The sequence below is a fragment of the Nannospalax galili genome, unplaced genomic scaffold (genome assembly GCF_000622305.1).
Source record: "Nannospalax galili isolate Female #2095 unplaced genomic scaffold, S.galili_v1.0 scaffold332, whole genome shotgun sequence".
Lineage (NCBI taxonomy): Eukaryota > Metazoa > Chordata > Mammalia > Rodentia > Spalacidae > Nannospalax > Nannospalax galili.
In genome coordinates, this window is record NW_008333794.1 from 3,281,360 (window position 1) to 3,300,378 (window position 19,019).

Below are 19,019 nucleotides of genomic sequence, written 5' to 3' on the forward strand. Positions count from 1 at the left end.
CACCCACCACAGGGCGACCCCTGGGCTATGATCTCAGCACAGTGCTCCGGGAGGCACCGCATTGACGCGGGCGCGCCCCGCCCCCACCCGCATCGCCCCAGGTCGGCTCTGCGATCTGCAGAGCGCAGGGCTGCGCGCCCAGGACGGCAGCACCGTACTGCACGGCTTCCAAAGCCGGCGACCCCGCAGCCCCGTAGCCCACGCGCTCGCGCCCATCCCAGCCTTGGCACGGCTCCGGAGCCCGGCTCTGCCAGGCGGGGGGATCCGGACCGCGCTGGCCCGCACAGCTCCTACCTCTCGGTGCCTGCAGCCGCCCAGCGCGAGCCGTTCCCGTGCCCGGCGCGGCCCCAGGTAGGCCGGCCGGCGGGGCGCGGGGTCCGGAGGGAGCGGGAGTCGGACCACGCGCCCCCGCCCGCCGCCTCCCCGCGCGCGTCGCGCTGCCGGCCGCCGGCCGTGACCTTGGCGGGGTCCTGTGCGCGCCCGGCCTCAGTTTCCCCTTCTGAGGTGTGTGTGCGCGCGCGTGTGTGCTGGGGGCGGGGAGGACGGGTGCCGCCCCAGCCGCCGACGTCACCCGAGTCTGGGCGAGTGGAGGGCGCTCGGGTCCGTGGGGCGGCCGCAGCGGATAGGCCAGGTTGCGGGGTACGCAGAATCCAGGCGCGGAATCCGCGGCACTGTGGTCCCTAGCCTTTCACCCCACCCCCCACCCCCCGCCACCACGTCTAAAGTAAACACGTAGCAGCAAACGCAGCCTCGGGCCTGGTCTCCTGGGCTCTCCGTAAGAGAACTGCAGCCCCGGCGGCCAGTGCACTCCTCCCGCCCTCCTCCCCAGTACGGTCAGGAGACTGGCCGGAGAGACAAGCACCTCCCCGCCCCCGACTCAGAGAACACAGCGCGCAAGGCTGCTCGGGTCCACCCAGGCACCACGCCACTCCCCGGCCCCTCCAGGACCGGCGTTGCTCAGTGGGGAAAGGGGAGGGCGGGAGATATGGGCCTGGCGGCTGCGTCCCTCATCTCCCACAGCAGGCTTGGACTCGGCGCCAAGTGAATTCTTGGATCGGGGCAGCTCGGTAACTGAGGCACAGTCTGGGTGGGTGACCCTAAGTGTGCGAAAGAGGTGGCCTGGGTAGGGGAGCTGGGACTGAAGGGGTAGGGACAGGGAAGGCGCAGGGGTGTGCCTAAGAAAAAGACAAGGATGGGAAGTGCATGGCCAGGGGAACAGACCGGCGTGCAGAGCGCACACAGCAGCAGACCCCAAAGCAGGGGCTGTCCTTCCTAAGTGCGTCCACGCGACCCCCACCAGGTGGAGCAAGGTTGCCCACAGCCTGCACTGCGTTCAAACAGCACCCCCTGGTGCCCAGAAGCAGCGAGACAGGAGGCTAAAGGGACTACCACAGTCCAGCCCTGAGGAAGTTGGGGGAGTGATGTAATGTGTGAGCAGATAGGACTGGATAGGACCTCCATTAGACTGAGTGACCTTGGACTAGGCGCTTCCCCTTTCTAGGCTTCTATTTTACTCCCCCTTCCTTATTTATTGAGACAGGGTCTCTCTCTCTCCTGTCTCTCTTTAGCCTAGGCTTGCACGGAACTATGTAGCACAGGCTAGCTTTGAACTCCTGGCAATCTCTCCAGTTCTGTGATGACAGATGTTAGCTTCCATGCCCTGCTCATGCCTCTCTCTTGCAGCGTTTGGTGAGGATCTGAACTATTCCTAGAATACATAAGGCCACAAAGATAAGGGGCAGTCTAGCTCCCCTGTGTCCTGGCAGCATAAATAAACCCATGCTGGGTGGTGGCTCACTCCTGTAACCCCAGTACTTGGGGTTGAGGAGTGCTCATAGCAAGACTGGAATGGGTTTGATCTTTATGCATTGTTGGTGCAGTGATTACTTTTTTAGTTTGAATAATATTTTTTAAAAAGCAATACTAGGAGAGGAGGTGTTTGTGGTTTTTATAAGTAAAATGCTACCCAGAGGAGCCAGATACTTTGGTGCAGGAGTCAGGTACTGGCTGGTAGGAAGGCAAGTGATGGAAGGCAGTCTAACCAGGATTGTGGAAGCTAGGTGACTTCAGCAGGTCCCATGACCTCCTTGAGCCACATCTGAACTGTAAGATGGAACTGACAGCAGGAATCCCCACCCTGCCTCCCTTGAAGGCTGCGAGTCAGCTTCTATGATGTGTAGAAGGTATGTGAAGGGCACTGTATGGATGTTTCAATCCCAGAAGCCAAGAAGGCAAATGTTGATATATTGAACTATATAAAATTAGACTATATAAATTAAATCAGAGTACCATAAACAAGGTAAAAAAGACGCCCTGAAAACAATGTCTGCCACACATATGACAAGTTAAGGAGAGTGAGAGGAAAGTTAATTTCCCAGCACAGAAAGCATTCTTTCCAATCAATAGGATGACTAACCCATTAGAAAACAGTGAAGGGTACAAAAAGCTGTTCAGGAAGATATTCACTCTCTCTTGTAATTAAATGCATATTAAAGAAACACAATCAAAACCCAATTTGCTTGCTTAAAAAAAAATCTACCTAGTTGGCAAAAATGAACACGCTTGGTAAGGCAGAAGGCAATAAATGCTCTGAAGATACCAGCAAGCCTGGGGTGTGGCTCAGCAAGCCCCGATGAGGCCCTGGGTTTGATCCCCAGTTCCCCAAAACAAACAAAAACCTTGCTGTTGAGTAAGGCACAAGATGATACAACCTTTTAGGAAAGGTAAACTGCCAAAGCTACCACACATGCTATGGTAAAAGTTCAAGGATGTAACAGCACTGTCTGCAAGGGTGAGCAAAGAGACATTGGTAGAAAAAGATTCTTCCTCCTGTGGGACTTTGTCCTGGGAACAGATCCCCAGCTACGACTGCACATCGCACAAAGGATCCCTTTCATTCTACACTGGTGTGCACTGTGTATCACACCAGTTCAGAACCAACAGCGGCCTCTGATTAGTCAGACAGCAAGGTACTTATGGAAGGAGATTTTTACTTTGTACGTTTTTTCTGTATTATGACTTCTTTTTTTGAGACAGGATCTCATATATCGAAGGATATCCTTGAACTTGCTATGTAGCTGAGGATGACCTTGAATTCCTGATCTTCCTGCCTCTACCTTCCAAGTGCTGAAATGAGAGGTATGTGCCACCACACCTTGCTTATGTAGTGTTGGAGATCAAACCCCCACAGCCTTGTGCATAATGGGCAAACACTGTACCAAGTGAGCTACATTCCCAGCTTCCTGTGTTAAATGACTTTTTAAAATGTCAACAAGGGTTGGTTATCTGGCCCAAGACTCATGGCCCAATGAAATCTTTTCCTTCACAAGTCTTTGTCTTTCAAAAAGTCAAGTATAGACAGTCCCTGACCTAAGATGGGTCAGCTTATGTTTTCCTTATTTTACAATGGTGAATGACATGTATCAGTGGAAAGTGTATTTCCAGATTTGAATTCTGATCTTTTCCTGGCCATATTCCAAGATGCTGGTTGGAGGCAAGGAGCTTCAGCTCCAGTCAGCCAAGAGACCACAGGGGGACCAACCTGCCTATCACAGCAAGTGCTGCTGAGCCAGTCAGCCAACTGTGCACTGAGTGGATTTTCAACTCGTAACATTTCAGTTTATGATGGGTTTGTTTGGTGGTGAGTCCCCTGCTGTAATTTGGATCTTAACTATTCTTCCTGGGTCCATGTGCTCTCTTGCCATGATGTATGTGCCACCATGGGCCAAAAACAATAGAGCCAAGGGACTATGGACGGAAACCTCTGCAGCTGTGAGCTGAAACAAACCTTTCCTCTTGGTAAGTTATCTCAGGTATTTGTTACAATAATGAAAAGTAGACTTACATGCACATGGTAAGTACTTGCACCTTTCTAAGTAAGGATGCGTGTTTGTAGAAATCTGCTGGGCCCTGCATATATTACTTCTGACAAGGATGAACCAGGAACTGGCATTGCTAATACCCAGAGAAGGGGAAAGAGTTGGGAACAGGGCAGAGGTCCTGGCAATAATCCACTGCAATAATCCACTTAGATACGGTTAGATAGACTGATTGATAGACACCTACATATGCATGTATCAATACATAAGTGTATTATTTTTTTAATTCTGTTTGAAAATAGCAATTTCTGATCCTGGTGGGGAATTGGGAAGTATGGTGTCTGCGGCCTGCGCTGCTTCCCTATGGAACCTCAAGATGGGTGTGTCCCTTCTGAGCCTCATGGTTCCCTCCACCAAGTGGACAGGAAACACAAGACGTGCTCATCTGACACTGTGCTAGCCCAGAGCCTTCTCAATGGAGGAGCTATCTAGGTGTTAGAATGGCCACTGGGAAGGTGGGGACAGTGGAGTATCAGGGGCCTCAAGTGACTTCTGAGATGCCTCCTCGTGGCTCACTGATGGCCAGTCATGTCTCCTCCTCCCATTCCCACACCCCGCCTGGAAACACTTGGTTCATGTTCCCTGCCTGGGTCACCCTGGCAACAGTCCAGTCATCTGTCTGGGGTGGAGGTCAGTCCCGTGATATGGGACAGATGACAGAGCACTGGGCACCATGTGGGTCTGAGATGTCTGGGGGCAGAACCTCACATTGGGTAACAAAACCATTCAGCTAGAGAGCTGCCTGGGTCCTCTCCTACCCTGCCTCCTCTATGTGTGGAGGAAGCCAGGGGAAGGGTATGCAGGAGCCCACAGAGCACAAAATAACAGTGTGCTCACAGCAGCACAGCCCCAAAACAGCACAGGAAGTGTGTGTGGCAGGAGCTGCCCATCCTCCATTATCAGTTCATTTTCCCACCCAATCATTCAGCATGGCTGTGCCTTCCTCTTGCCACTCAACCTAAGACACTCAACTGGACAGTCAAGACCCTGCCCTTTCCAGCCTCTGTTTATCCTTCTAGCTCTTCCCCTAACCATTACTGCCCTTATTTGGAGCAGTTTTCAAATACAGATTTGATCACATCCCTTCCCTGCTTAAAACTCCTCTATAGCTCCTTGTGATTCCGGGATAGAGGCTCCTCAGCCAGCTCCATCCGCAGCGGCTGCTCCAAAAGTCAAGCTAAACTTACTGGCTTTGAGCACATGCTGCTTTGCCATGGTGTGTTTGCCTGTTCTGTCCCCTTGCTTTACTCCATATGCAAAGAGTGTTTCAAATCAACAAAGAGAAAACACAATTCAACATTTAAAAAATGTCCAATTCATTTAGGTAGCTCAGAGAACAAAAATACAAGAGGCCTATGAACACAAACACACACACACACACACACACACCACCTCACCAATAGGACAGAGATGGCACAATGATGAAGTGCCCTTAGCATCTGTCACATAGAAGGTCCTAGAATGTCCCCCTATCTGTTAGCTGAAGTCCCAACTCTTTAAATCCAGTTCCAAATATGTCATTTCCTCTAGCTTTCTTCTTGGCTCCTACAGTGTTCTGCTCAGCCAAGACAGTGCTTAGGACAGGGTCAGGCACAGATGCAGAACAGTCTACAGATGTCTGCTACTGCTAAGAGCTACATAACCACACTGTGAGCTGGGGATCTGCTCACCTGCTGAAAGGCTGTAGGGCCTGGAAGACACCTGACTCATCCTATACAATAATGATACAGAGCCGGGCTAGACAGGGCAACAGTGGACACGGGGTAGTGGTACAGGAGGAAAGGGGAAGCTACAGAGGAAATAGACTCTACTAGGGAGAGCAGGTGCTACAGACAGAGGGAAGGAAGGCCCTGATGGAGGGCCAGGGGGTAGATACACATGCAACTTTGTGTTACTTGGTATGTGCTATGTGTCAGGCAGGCACTTGCACTCTGTCCTCCTCACAGTCCTTCTAGTGCCCCCCCCCATTCCCACAGATGAGAGGACAGTGGCAGGCTAGGGACTTTCCTAAGTGGGTTCTTTTCATCATTTCAGGCTTCTGCTGGCTCAAGGCACTACAGTATGCACAACAAGGGATGTTTCCCTTTCCATCCTGAGCCTCCACATTCCCAGCTGAGAAATGGGTCTCTGCTAAGAGTTTTTCAGCCAGGTCTACATAGAGAGTTCCAGGCCAGCTGGAGCTTCAAAGAGACCCTGTCTCAAGAAGACCAGCTGGAGAGATGGTTCAGCGATTGAGGGTGCTTGCTGCCCTTTCAGAGGATCCAAGTTCCCAGTACCCATATTGGGCAGCTCACGACCACCAGTAACTTCAGCTCCAAGGGACCTGACAACTTCTTCTGACCTCCATGGATGCCTACACACAGGTGGCATTCACTCACACATACATACATACATACATACATACATACACACACACATATATAAAATAAAAATAATTTTAAAATAATTTTTTTTAAACTTAAAAAAATGCATTGTCAGGCCTGGGGTGTGGCTCAGTGATACAGCACTTGTCTACCCACAAAACTCTAGTTTCATCCTCAGCACTGAAAAATCTAGGCCTAGAAGTGAAAGTCTGTAAGCCCAGCCTCTCAGGAGGCTGAGGCAAGTTTGCAAGGTCAAGGCTTTCCTGGGCACCTTAGTGAGTCCCTGTCTCAAAATAAAGAGGCTCAGTGGTAGTATACTTGCCTAGCATCCATGAGGGCCTGGGTTCAACTCCTACCAGTACAAAAGAAAAAAAAATATTATCAAATGGTTTGTACTTTTGAGAAGGCTGCCAAGGTAATTCACTGGCTGTCCACATGTAGCAGGACACTTCTGAGCCCTTATGTGCTACTATACACAAAACTTCAACTCAAGGGACTCAAAGATCTAAAGAGAAGGCTTACAGTCTTGCATATCAAAAGACACCATGAAGAAAGTCCACACACTGGAGAAATGCTTGTAGGTCCTATAACCTCTGGGAGGTGCTTGTGTTTGGAGTATAAACAGAACTGCTATGACTCAAGGAGATAACAGTAAAAAACAGGAAACAGGTCTGGAGAGGCCTTTCACCCAAGCATGTATATGAGGCCTGTGAGCCCAAGAAAAGACATCTGACATCCTTAGTCATGAGGACACTCTTCACACCCAGGAGAACCCTGGAGCTGCCATGAGGACAGCTAATGCTAGAAAGAGTGCAGCGAGATGGCGCCCTGGGGGGTGTGACCAGGGCCACACTCCTACTTAGCTGCTCAGGAGAGATGGAAGCCTGGGTCACCTACAAGTATATTGGCAAAAGTCCATCATTTGTACATGTCCAAAGTGGAAATCATTAGCATCCACCTTCCAGGGGCCAGACAAGCTAGAAGCAGCCTGTTAGAGAATAGACAATACATGAGGGCAGTGCAGACACCTGCTACAACATCATGACTCTTGATCCCATGCTAAGACACCAAAGGTCATGTACCACAGGTCTCCATGCTTACGAGATACCCCCACCCAGCTCTACAGAGACAGAAGGACTAGTGGGTGCTGGAAGGTGTGAAAGGGACAAGGGAGGGAATGGAGTGATTCCAACTAACACCATGGTGATGGTTACATAGCACTGCCAATTCGCTAATATTATTGAGTTATACACTTAAAATTGGTGAGCTTCAAACCATATAAATTATCCCTCAATAAAGACTTTAAAAAAAACCCATGAAGACTAGATGTGAGAAAAGAATTAAATGAAACCCAGAGTGGTGGCCAGAGGGGGGAGGTGGAGGCAGGAAGGTCGGGAAGTCAAGGTCATCCTCAGCTACACTGAGAGTTCAAGACCAGCCTTGACTACATGAGCACCTGTCTCAGAGATTTAAGAAAGAAAAAGAAAAAAAAAGGAAATTTTTAATGTAAAGAACCTGATTGGAGGCTGGGTATGGTGTGGTGGTGTAATCCTCTAGTCCTAACACTCTAGAGGCAGAGGCAGGGGGATCTCTATAAGATTGAGGCCAGCCTGATCTGCATAGCAAGTTCCAGGCTGGCTACAGAAAAAAAAAAAAAAAAAAAAAAAAAAAAATTTTTTGGGAAAAAACTGGAAAATATAAGTTACAAATTTCTTGAAATTGATATTGGACTGTGGTGATGTTAGATGTTCTTGTCCTTAGGTAACAGGCTGGGGTTTTACTTAGGGGTCAGAGTCAACCTACTGCATATTTGCAGTGACTTCATAAACAGTGCCAAGAGGGGGAAAAAAGGAAATAAAATTTGGTGACATTTTGCTAATGAATGAGACAAAAAGGACATGGGACAAGTTATCTTTGTCAACTTGTTCCTGCAACTCTTCCTTAAGATTAAAATTATTGGGAGGAGGATTGTAGCTCATTGGTTGAGTGCTTGCCTAGTGTGCCTGAAGCTGTAGGCTCTGTCCACAGTGATGAAAACAAAAACAGAACAAAACAAAATGGTAAGAGCTGGTGGATAAGACAATGGAGTCCACTATCAAGCCTGAGGACCCAAATTCAACCCCCAAGACCTACATGGTAGAAAGAAAGAACTGATTCTCACAAGCTGTCCTCTATCTCTACATATGTAGCACAGCATGCACACACTCATACGGAAACATGCTATGGGCACAGGTAATGGGGGATTCAACACTTTGCCACTAGCACAAAGCACAGTGTCCATCCAGCCCCAGTGCCGGCTCCTCCCTGTCACAGAGCCGCCCTCCTCCCAGGGCTTCTCACAGACTCTAGCTCCTGGAGGTCTGGGGGATTCCCAAGCTGGGAGCCCTGATTTATTTTAGGGATCTTGCATCCCATATGTACATCCAATACTGTGGCAGACCAAACAAACACTGAGCTTCACACACTGACACCCTTCAAACCCAAAAAAGATGCTTCAAGATGCTTTCATCCACTGTAGATGTCCTAACGCTAGTCCTCAGTTTAGCTGAGGGGAGAGGAAGGGGCACCTCACATTTTCTGATGAAAAGCAGTCAACCTCCCTTTCCTGGAAAAGCCTGACTGGCAGAAACGCCACCACAGGGCAGGAAAGATCAAGCATAGGGTGAGGCCAGGCCTCAGGGATAGGTGGGAGGCTGCAGCATGGGCATAGCATGGTTCTGGAACCCTGAGGTGTCTGGGGGCCTGGCTGCCAGTGCCCAGTCTACTCCCAGCTGAATCAGACTCCCTTCAGGAAGTGGTGGGGCCAGGTGGTCACTTTGGAGGCTCAGTGGCCAGCACAGGGCCTGGATGGTCATGAAGGCAGGCAAGCCAGAGGCCAAGGCTAATACTGGGTGCTGAGGCTTTCTTCTCCCTCTAGCATGTGGCTAAGCTCTGGGCATGTGGCCCCGGTAACTGAGGTTTTAATTTTATTTCATTTCAATACCCACCCATGACTACTGGCTAATGGCCTGAGAAGCTGAGCTATAGAGGCTTAAAAGTGAAGAGGTCCTGAAGGCAAAGATGCCACTCAAATCCCAGTGGGCCTGGGGTCCCCTCCTCCTAGCAAAGGCCACAGTGTGTGGCCTGGCACTGGAACTGGCATACCTCACTGGGTATAGCACACTGCTGCGAGGAGTAGCACACACAGAACAGGCACTGGTCAGTTTGGGTAACTTGAGTATAGTTTCACCAGAAAAACTTCTAGTTTTGCAAACAATGACTTTACCCAAATGTGTGACAGAAGGGCCCAGCCACATTCTACTGACACCCCTATAACTACAAACTATGGCCAAGGATCCCTCTCCTGGTGGATCCCCCCACCTGGCCTCCACGGTGGGACTTGACATCTGCCATCCAGAGGTGGGGTCAAGTTCTCCAATGTAGAAGAATGCCAGTTGTGCTGGTTCCATAGCCGGGCCTGAGGGTCCCTGTGGCACACACATTCTCTCTGAGTGCTGCTTTATAAGACTGTACATACAAAAGACAGGGTCTTGGCCAGGGGCATGGTGTCATATGCCTTTGATCCTCCCAGGGAGGCAGAGGCAGATGGATCTCCATGAGTTCAAGGCCAGCCTGGTCTACACAGTGAGTTCCAGGCCAGTCAGGGCTACATAGTGAGACCCTGTTGCAAAAAACCAAACCAATTATACAGGCTAGGCGTGGTGGCACATGCCTTTAATCCCAGCACTTCGGAGGCAGAGGCAGGGGAGTCTCTGTGAGTTCAAGGCCAGCCTGGTCTACAGAGTGAGTTCCAGGCCAGTTGAGGCTACAGGGAGGGAAACCCTGTTCTCAAAAAAAAAAAAAAAAGATGAAACAAAAAATAAAAAAACTAAACCAATCATGCAAACAAAAAACAGAAGACAGGGGCTTGTGTGCCTTTGGGAAGCCACATGGAGGGGAAGGGGGGAACTGTCATATGAGGACACTCATCTGCCACTGAGCGGCCACATGGATATAGACAAGGGGAAAAGTCTGAAATATCCTAGACTTTGTTGCAATGCCAGAGGATAAGAGAAGATATTCAGCCAACAACCTGAGCAAACCAACACCTCACCAACAGCAAACTGCTACTCACTCCTAAATATATGTTGAAACCGTAGACACAAAGCCCAGAATGGGAAGCTGGGATGTAGCTCAGTGGTTGATAGAACATTTGCTGAGCATGCACATGGCCTTGAGTTCCAACCCTAATACCACAAAAAACATGGAGCAAGGGAGGACTACCAGGGTACCATCCAATTCTGCTTCTACCCTCCCTCACCCAGAAGCAAAGGTTCCCTTTATAGGCTTTCCTCTAGCCCTGAGACATCCCATCCCTGCCTATGTCTACTACCTCTCTCATCCCTTGTTGGGTCATAGCCACTGTGAGTCCAGGACCTTCTTCCTCATGTTTATTAACAAAGTTTTACGTTCTGGTCTGGTGGATAGTTTCCACCTGCTTCCTTCACCTACTGCTGATGTTTTGGGAGCTGGTCCCAGGACCTAGTCCTTTCTTTTTCCAATGAGCATAAATAATGGCTCCATAAGCCCTTTTAGGTCAGAGATCCTTCAACTCCAGAGTATTGGTATAATAAGGAACCAAGGGACCAGGCCAACAGCCAGCATCTGTTGGCAGACATGTGAGTAGGGTCTTCCAGGGAGATCAGCAGAAACTGGCAGATCCCCCAACCCACAGATCCCACATCACAGACCACTGTTGTTTCAAGTCATGACACTGCATAGCTTGTTACACAGCAACAACACTCATAAATTCATCATCATTGACTCTCTGTGGAGCCCAGCCCATGGCCCAGGCCAGGATTCCAGTTTGCAGAGCCAAGGGCCTGAAGAATCTCTTGTGCCCAGAGAGATGGGCCATGAGTAGCTTCCACAGCCCCCAGGGAACTCGCTAAGCAGCAGGGAAAACACAGGACACAGGGAACCTGAGGGAGATCTTGGGGTTGTACGTTGAGCCCACCTCCAGTTGGTGTACAGATGGGTTTCTGGTTGGCAGCCGCCTCACAGTCTCTCCCAGAGTCTTGGAAGTAAATGACATAGTCATGGTCCTAGTGAGAATTGTTATCCCCTTTGTAGATAAGAAGATAAGAAAACAGCTTGAGAGGCTGGAGACCCTGCCTATAGTAATCCTTCTAAGAATTTGTCTTCCTCTGGATCTGGGCTTCTGGTCTCCCCTCTAGAGGTGGACACTCCTCCAGGTCACAGCTATGCACACAAGAGGTCATCAGAAGCTTCATAAAAATGGGGTGAGGCATCATATGTCATCATAACCCGGGTTCTGGCAGAGCTTATAAGGGACACTAACCATGGGGGCGGGGGGTGTTGGGGAGCTGTTAGCAAAAAATTTACTCCATCTGCAGAAGACAGGCATCACCCAGGAGGACCAGATAGGAACCAGCTTTCCAAATTGCCCTAAGACATTTTGATCATGCAGATGAAGGAGGGGAGGAGCTGCCAGTTTTAAGTCCAACTGCTGTCTATGGGGATGCTGGGGTTGGGGTAGTAAACACTGGGGTCTCCTTCTTTCTACCCCAGTGTTTGGGATGATACCCCAGATTGCTAAGGAAAGATCAGTTGTGTGTCTCAATTCTGATGCTGCCACTTTCCAGGGGCAACTCACTTGGCTGCCTCTATTTCCCCAGCTGTAAGAGAAGGACAAAGCCACACTGGTGGTAAGGGAATCACAAGTCCAAGGTCAAGCTGGGCTATCAAGTGAGTTAAAAGTTTTGTCCAAGTGTTCTTTGTGCTATCAGTGGGGTCCCTGGGCTCCAGATGTTATTTCTAACATAAAACACAACATTCAGAACAGTCCTATGTTACAGGCAGGGTGCAGGGCATGATGACTGAGGGAGGAGGGTGGTTTGAGTCTAGGCTTCCAAGGAAAGCAAAAACAAGAAAAGAGAAAAGAGCCAGGCCTGGTGGTGTACACCTGTAATCCCAGTACTGGCAGGTTTAGGCAGGAGGACTGCAAGTAGTGAGATTGCGTGGCTCAGAGGTAGCGAACTTACTTAGCATATCTAAGGGTTAGGTCTAGACTGTAAACAAACAAAACTGAAAGGAAAACCCAATCTCAGTTTCTCTTCAGGGCTGCCTGTAGGCCTCCTGTCCCTGCCCTTCTCCCCTAGTTGCAGTAGGCTTATCTCTGCTGCCTCTGCTTCAGAAGTCAAGGCAGAGTCCTGATGCCCCTCCCCTTGGGGTCCCACCCCTTACCTCACTCCCGGTGGCCTGGGGTCCAGCATTCGCAGCTTATCATCAGTACCCATCTTGTCCACTCCCTCACTTTAACTCACAGAACCCTCTAAGGAGGGAGGATGGCTGAGTGACTTCTCAAAGCACTTCCAGGCCAGGCTTCTCGGGGTATATCCAGGAGGTGCCAGCTGAGAGCAGACCCTGGGTTCTGTGAACCCAGCCCCGCCTGTCTAGCATTAAAGTAAATCAAGCCTTTCTACTACATTTTCTACATGCGGGAAGGGGACAGCATAGGGACACATGCTGAGGTGTTCTCATAGGCTCTGGTCCCCACCTCTAATCATTGTGTAAACATGGCCAAGAGATTTCCCCCATCCTCAACACGAGCATGTCCCCTGGACCCCTTTAGGTGTACAGGCGTGTCACCACCTTGGGAGGGGCATTTCAAAGTGCCACCACCACCAACACCTCCTTTTATAGCCAGGAGCCAGTCCCATCCACAGTATCTAAGGGACTGGACACATTTAGCTGAACTTTAGGAGTTCAGCTGTAGATTTTCTTCTTGGATGCAAAAAGCCTGCATTTCTGACACACACTCATCCTCAGATCTAGTCACAGTTTTTCACAACAGGTCTCAATGTGTCCATCAGATCCCAGGTGCTGAGAAGTCCCATGTGATATTACCACTGTGTGACAAGGGTGGGTGTGAGGGGCCTGCAGTACCTGGTGCACACAGCCCCCCCCCCCGCCCCCCGCAACCACAGCAGAACTAGTCAGGTGACTTCTAGGGTCTAGGCTTGAAGGGGAAACCCAGGCACTTATGCATTCTCAACAGCTCTGACATTGGGGCTGAACCCACAACTTCTCTGGAGTATGACTTTTCCTCCACTCCCCACATCACCTTCAGACTGGAGCTCTAGGGCCAGCCAGGTAGGGGGCTGGTGGCTGCCAGGCCACTTCCCCATCAATGCAGCTGAAATGAGATGAGCACGTTCCAACAGTGGCCCTGGCTTCTGTGCCCAGCCAGATGCTCCCTAGAGGGGTACTGCTGGAAGCCCCCAATCATTCTGTGCTTGGAGCCAAATCCCCAGCTGGTCCCTCCTCCTGTGGCCACTTCCTTCCTGGACTCAGGTCCCCTGTGACTGACCAGCATGTCATTCACCACGACATGGTCCCATCCCACTCCGTTGTCTGTTCCCTGAGTCCTAGACACTGAGAAAGGAGGAGTCCCAGCATTCCTTCCTTGCCTCTTTGGGCAATGCCCAGCACGCAGAGTATGTGAGGAAGATATTAGCTGGGTGAATTATTACCTGGAAATTTCACTTGGCTCATCTCCCAAGAGTGGTGGTGGAAGATGCTCAAGTGCCCACCCTGACATGTGGGCAAATCCATTTGGGCTGGCATCAGCTAGCTTCTCATCTGTGCCTGGGTAGTTAGTAAGCCATTTTTTCAGACAAGAAAATCAAGGTCCAGAAAAGTGAGTGACTGGTACCAGGGCACCCAGCTTGCTTAGGGCAGCAGGAAGTCTGGTGTTCAGCTTTCTAGGATCTATAGCTATTTCCCACTCTGGTGAATTGAGATTGGGACCCTTCAAGTCTACCACCCAAAAAGAGGAACCCTACATGCGAGAAGGCCCTGGCACTGGGCCAGGGTCTTTCCATCACCCTTTTCACTTGTCCGCTCTGAGAAGTAATTACAGGTCCAGAGTGGCTCAGTAACTTGCTCTAGGCCACCCAATGAGGCAGCAGCCCACACAGCAGCAGGGTTCACACCACCAGATCTCCCATGTGGCAGTAAAGTGAGGCACATTGAGCCCACTGTCTCTATTTCCCGATTGTGCAATGAGGGTATGAGTTGATCAGGGAAGTGGGCCTCTCACCTTCAACACAGGCTTGAAAGGGGAAGCAGGGGAAGCTGTTTCCCCATCTAACCCAGCCCCACCCTGGCCCAGAGCCAGGTTGGCACCTCTATGGAACCACTTCCCCCGGAAAGGCCCCGGTGCTATAGCCCGTGTAACTGCAGCCTCTAAGCTGGGAACCTCAAACTGACATCCTCCTCCAAGATTGCCCTAAGGCATATCAATTAAAATGTCTATACAGTGTGTCTACACTGATGATTAAAAATTATTTTTATCTCTTCAAGGAGACAAGTGGGCAAAGCTGGCAAAAGTATCAACATTGTGGGAGAATAGGGACTGAAGAGCGACATCAGATTAACCCAGGAAAGAAGCCAGTTTGCAGAGGAAGGCTAGAAGCCCTTCCTCACCTGAGCTTCATCTAACCCACAGAGCATGCGCTAGAGAAGCCCGGGATACAAACAGGTGAGGTGTGGACTTCAAAGGTCCTATGAAAGGTATAATACAGTCTATTTCCATTTCTAATCATAGTTCCCTTGCACAGTCCTTAGCCATAGGACATGAGAACTTGGGATCTGGTGGCTTGAGAACTCAGACCAAGAGCTCAGCTCTCATAATCATCTTTTCCTGCCAGGCTGTCCTTCCTCGATATTTCTCTGACCCTCACAGCTAACTTAAGAGGCACTACTTTTTCTCAATCTCCCCTCCTCCTGAAGGCTACTGACATTTTTTTAGCTAGCCTGTACTGTTGTTTTTCTCCCAAATTCTGTAAAATCATTCTTGATCTTCCTTCTGAGTTCATTTTTAAGTTCTTTTATTCATAAGACTAAGAACCCAAAGAATTCTCCTAAGTTTCCCCTGTGACACTGGCATCCCCTCCTTCTGCCACAGGGCCAGGCCTCCAGCATCCTAGGATACCCACACTGTGAGTTGGGATGAATTAGAATAACTTGCTAGATCTAGCTAGATCCAGCTGGGCTCTCAGGGCAGAAAAGGGAAGCTGGGCTTTCGGGATCAAGCAGATTTGTGATTTGAGGCCACTTGCTAACTCTCTAACTATCAATAAGGAACTGTCTCCCCCAAGCCTAGGATTTCTTACTGGTAAAATGAGGCCTACTCATACCCATTGAAGGGCTGGCAGGGAATGACCTTGTGTGCTGAGCCGCTTGGCCTGGTTTTATTTGGGGCCTTCTCTCCTCCATGCCTAGTCTATCTAATGGGGGTCAACTCATTCCAGGGCTGACCAGACAACTCCAGGGTCCTTGTCCCAAGAGCCTGTCCTATGAGAAAAACTGCTGCCCCATGGGCTGTGCTCGGTTAAACAAGGGGAGAGGCCAGCATCTGCAGACGCAGATGGAACTCTGGATTCACCTGTACCAGGGTTTGGGCTTTTCAGGGAAGAGAAGTTGATAGGCAGCCTCTGTCTTAAGCCACTGCCACTGTGTCACTTTCAATGGAAAGGACACCAACCTGCTTAACCTCATTCTCTGCTCCTCAGAGGTCAGCATTCAAGGGCTCTAGGCCTCACCCCCTTTCTTTCTGGCCTTAGCCCCAGGCCGCCATTCCCCCAGACCTATGTCACCCCAGAGAGATGACTGTTCCACACATACACCATGGGGGGTCACCTAGTTCCCCTACTCTGACCCTGTGCCTGCTCCCCCCAGATCTGCCTCCAGCACCACCTTCTGCTGCAACCTCCAGAAACACTTCCCCAACATCCCAAAGGGTCTTCTCAGCTTCCCACTCTGGGTGCAGTGTTAGGGCAAAGGTCACTCACTGGCTGCTTTCTTTTTCCACTCCTACAAGCTTTGTTGGGCTGTCAAGAACATCTGGCTGGACTGGGAGTTGACACACTGGAAACTTTGCTTTCACTTAATCAAGTCCCAGGCCTGACTGGTTGGTGCCTACCCTCAGGGTCTGAACAAGCTTCCCAGGCAGCTCAAGTTCAGGACTGCAGAGTGACAAATTTAGACTTCAGTTCAAACCGAGACCATGCCCTGTTGCCTTGGCACCACCCGGCATACTCCACAATATCATATAACCCTAATTCTGGGAGACTTAGCTTCACTTCCCACATGAGGAAACTGAGGCTCCCAGAGGTATTGGGAGCTGCCCAGGCTTGCTGAGCCCTCTCAGGTTCTTCCCACTGGCTCCTGCCAACCTTGGGGGTGGATGGCATTGGGAGACAGAGGTGTTCCCCTTGCTGCTTGGAAGTAGGTGGCTGTCCTTTCCCACTTCTGCACAAGGGCCTTTCACTTCACACCCAGACTGGCTGTGACACACCCATTCCCAGCTGGGGTTTCAGGCTGACTGTGTCTGCCTCAGCTGCAGCTGTAGACTACAGACTCTGCAATCAGCCTGCTGGGAAGGTGTTTCAACACACTCCTGAACACAGGCCTGCTCTGAGCTTGGTGACTTCCTCATATGTGACGTCTCCTTATGGGTGACGTCCCAGCAGCCTCTTGGCAGCAGTCAAGGCCACAATGCATGAGTCCCACCCAAAACCAGTCCTGGATCCAGAAACTGTTCTCTACAGAGGTGAGGAGCCTTTAGCAGCTGCTTATGGTAGAATGAGGCAACATACAGAGAATGCATTGCATTCAGTAAGTGCTCACCAACTACTTGTTCTCTCTTCATAACTACAGTTGGAGTTGCTCTCCAAGGGCTGGAGTGGAATCTAGGGCCTTGCACCCACTCGGCAATGCTCTGCCACTGAGCTGCACTGGGACCCCAGGGCTACCTTTCACCCCCATGTGGGTTCAGTCATTCCAGGCCTGGTACCACCAGAGCACTGCCCCTGATTCAGTCCAGGTTGGGCAGCACATCCTGAGAGCCTGACCCGATTCTGGGGGAACATGCTTACAGCCCAGACCAAGTCTTCCACTACCATAAAAATTTAGCTCAGTTGCTACCTCTGGCCTGCTGCCTCACCCCTTCCTCAGCCCCAAGTGCCTTGTGTGGCAATTTCCTCTTTTCTTATCCTACCCTTCCAGGGCACAGCAAACGTCCTCAAGACAGAAATGTTGCTCATTGCAGCTGGCCTGTCACAGGGTAGTGACCACTGACTGAAGGAAATGGCTACGTTTTTTTGAACATTTACTACATACCGGGGTGGCCTATATGGAGAGAGCCTGCCCCAGGGTAAAGCCAGTAGAGGAACATGGAATAGACTAAATCTATAAACTGAGTCCCTGGATCCAGCCATTTCTGAATACATTCTCCCTTCACCTTTCAGTTCCATGAACCACTAAAGTCTCTTTCCTGCTAAAGTCATTTGGTTGCAGCCTTCTCTCACCGGGCACTACAAAGGTTCTCATGACCAAGTTAAGTGCAGAGAGGTGGCCTGTAACAAGGTCATAGAGCCAAGAGAAAAGCAGAGCTGGCACTCTGAGTCTGGGCTCCTAACCTTCAGGCTGAGTATAGCCCAGCACTTATCTCATGTGCCAGCTGGCAACTGCCTCAATGCCCCACTTGTTGGGCACAGCCTGGACTCACCCTGCTGTGTTAATTTAGTTGTTCTGTTTGAGGCTCCCAATATCAGAAAACCAGAGAGTTTTGCCGAATTTATCAGCTTTGTATTCCCATGGACAGGACAGTGCTTAGCATGCAATAGGTGCCAAATAAATGCTTGTCATGAATGATTTGTAAGAAACTCTGCATGGAGTCACAAAGTCACCTAGGGCTGAGAGGCTCCTGATTCCACTCTGCCAGTTCACAGGAGAATAGGAGAGGATTGTCTGAGGTCCCTGTGGGTCCCTGCTTGCCTTGGCTCCTAGTCATATCCTTTCTGCCCTGTGCTCAGGGAATCTTTGGGCTGGATTAATACAGGACTTGGACTGGCCAAACTTAAAGAGCCATGGAGCATCCTCACTCCTCTAGCCCAGCCTCTTCCACCCAGCCTGGAACTTCAGAAGGCAGCCTAACCCTTGGGAGTTGGAAAACTAGGCCCAACAATAGGGAAGTAAAGTAATAGAACACTCTCCTGCCTGGCACCCGAACAGAAGGCTGTACAGTGCACGGCGGGGCCCAGAGCCTCTTTAGGTTTGAACTTGAGCTTCTAACATCTGTAGTGGATGATGTCCTCACATCTCTGAGGCTGATTTTCCACATAAACAACATAGAAGGCCTCATTTCCCTGGGTGTCATGAGGCTGGATGGGAACAGGGAGGGGATCCTCCCCAAGCATGTAGGTAAGCCCAGGACCTTCTCACAGGGAGCACAGCACTACTTGGAGACTGTCCCCCCAAGCCTCTCCTGGCCCCAAGATCTGAGAGCCTCAGGTTCTGCCCTGGACCAGTTCAGAAAGAAATGAAAGATGCTGAACTGTAAGCTGTCAGTGGGTCCTGATGAAGTGGGGGCAGGGCACACACTGTGCACCATGAGGAAATACCCAGGGGTGTGGCAGAGGGGCCTGTCTAAGACAGGGTCTTCCCAGCACCGATTTCCCCGAATGCAGGAACCCCAGGCTGGGGTTGGTCAGGTCTTTTGCCCTGAGCCTCTAAACTTTATGCTCTGAGGAGTCAAGGGATCATGGCAGTGGGGGACAGAAAGTACCTGAGCCACACTCCAAGAGCCATGAGCCATGGTGTTTCCGGGGACTCCGTTTACCCAGCTGTAAAGTGGGCACAGTCAAGGCCCCTTTCCTCAGGTAGCTTCAAGACCCAGGCAGAACTGACCCACAGTCTAGGTATACAGAGG

General features: G+C 50.5%; 1 protein-coding gene across 1 annotated transcript in view; it reads right to left on the minus strand.

Annotated features, from left to right (window-relative positions):
* The window catches only part of Iqsec1 (IQ motif and Sec7 domain 1), an 80,537-nt gene extending 79,875 nt beyond the window's left edge, over positions 1–662 (minus strand). Inside the window, 1 exon segment of the mRNA XM_029561340.1 lies at positions 295–662. The gene's annotated coding sequence lies outside the window, so the exon portion shown is untranslated.
* Between the last annotated feature and the right edge of the window lie 18,357 nt (positions 663–19,019).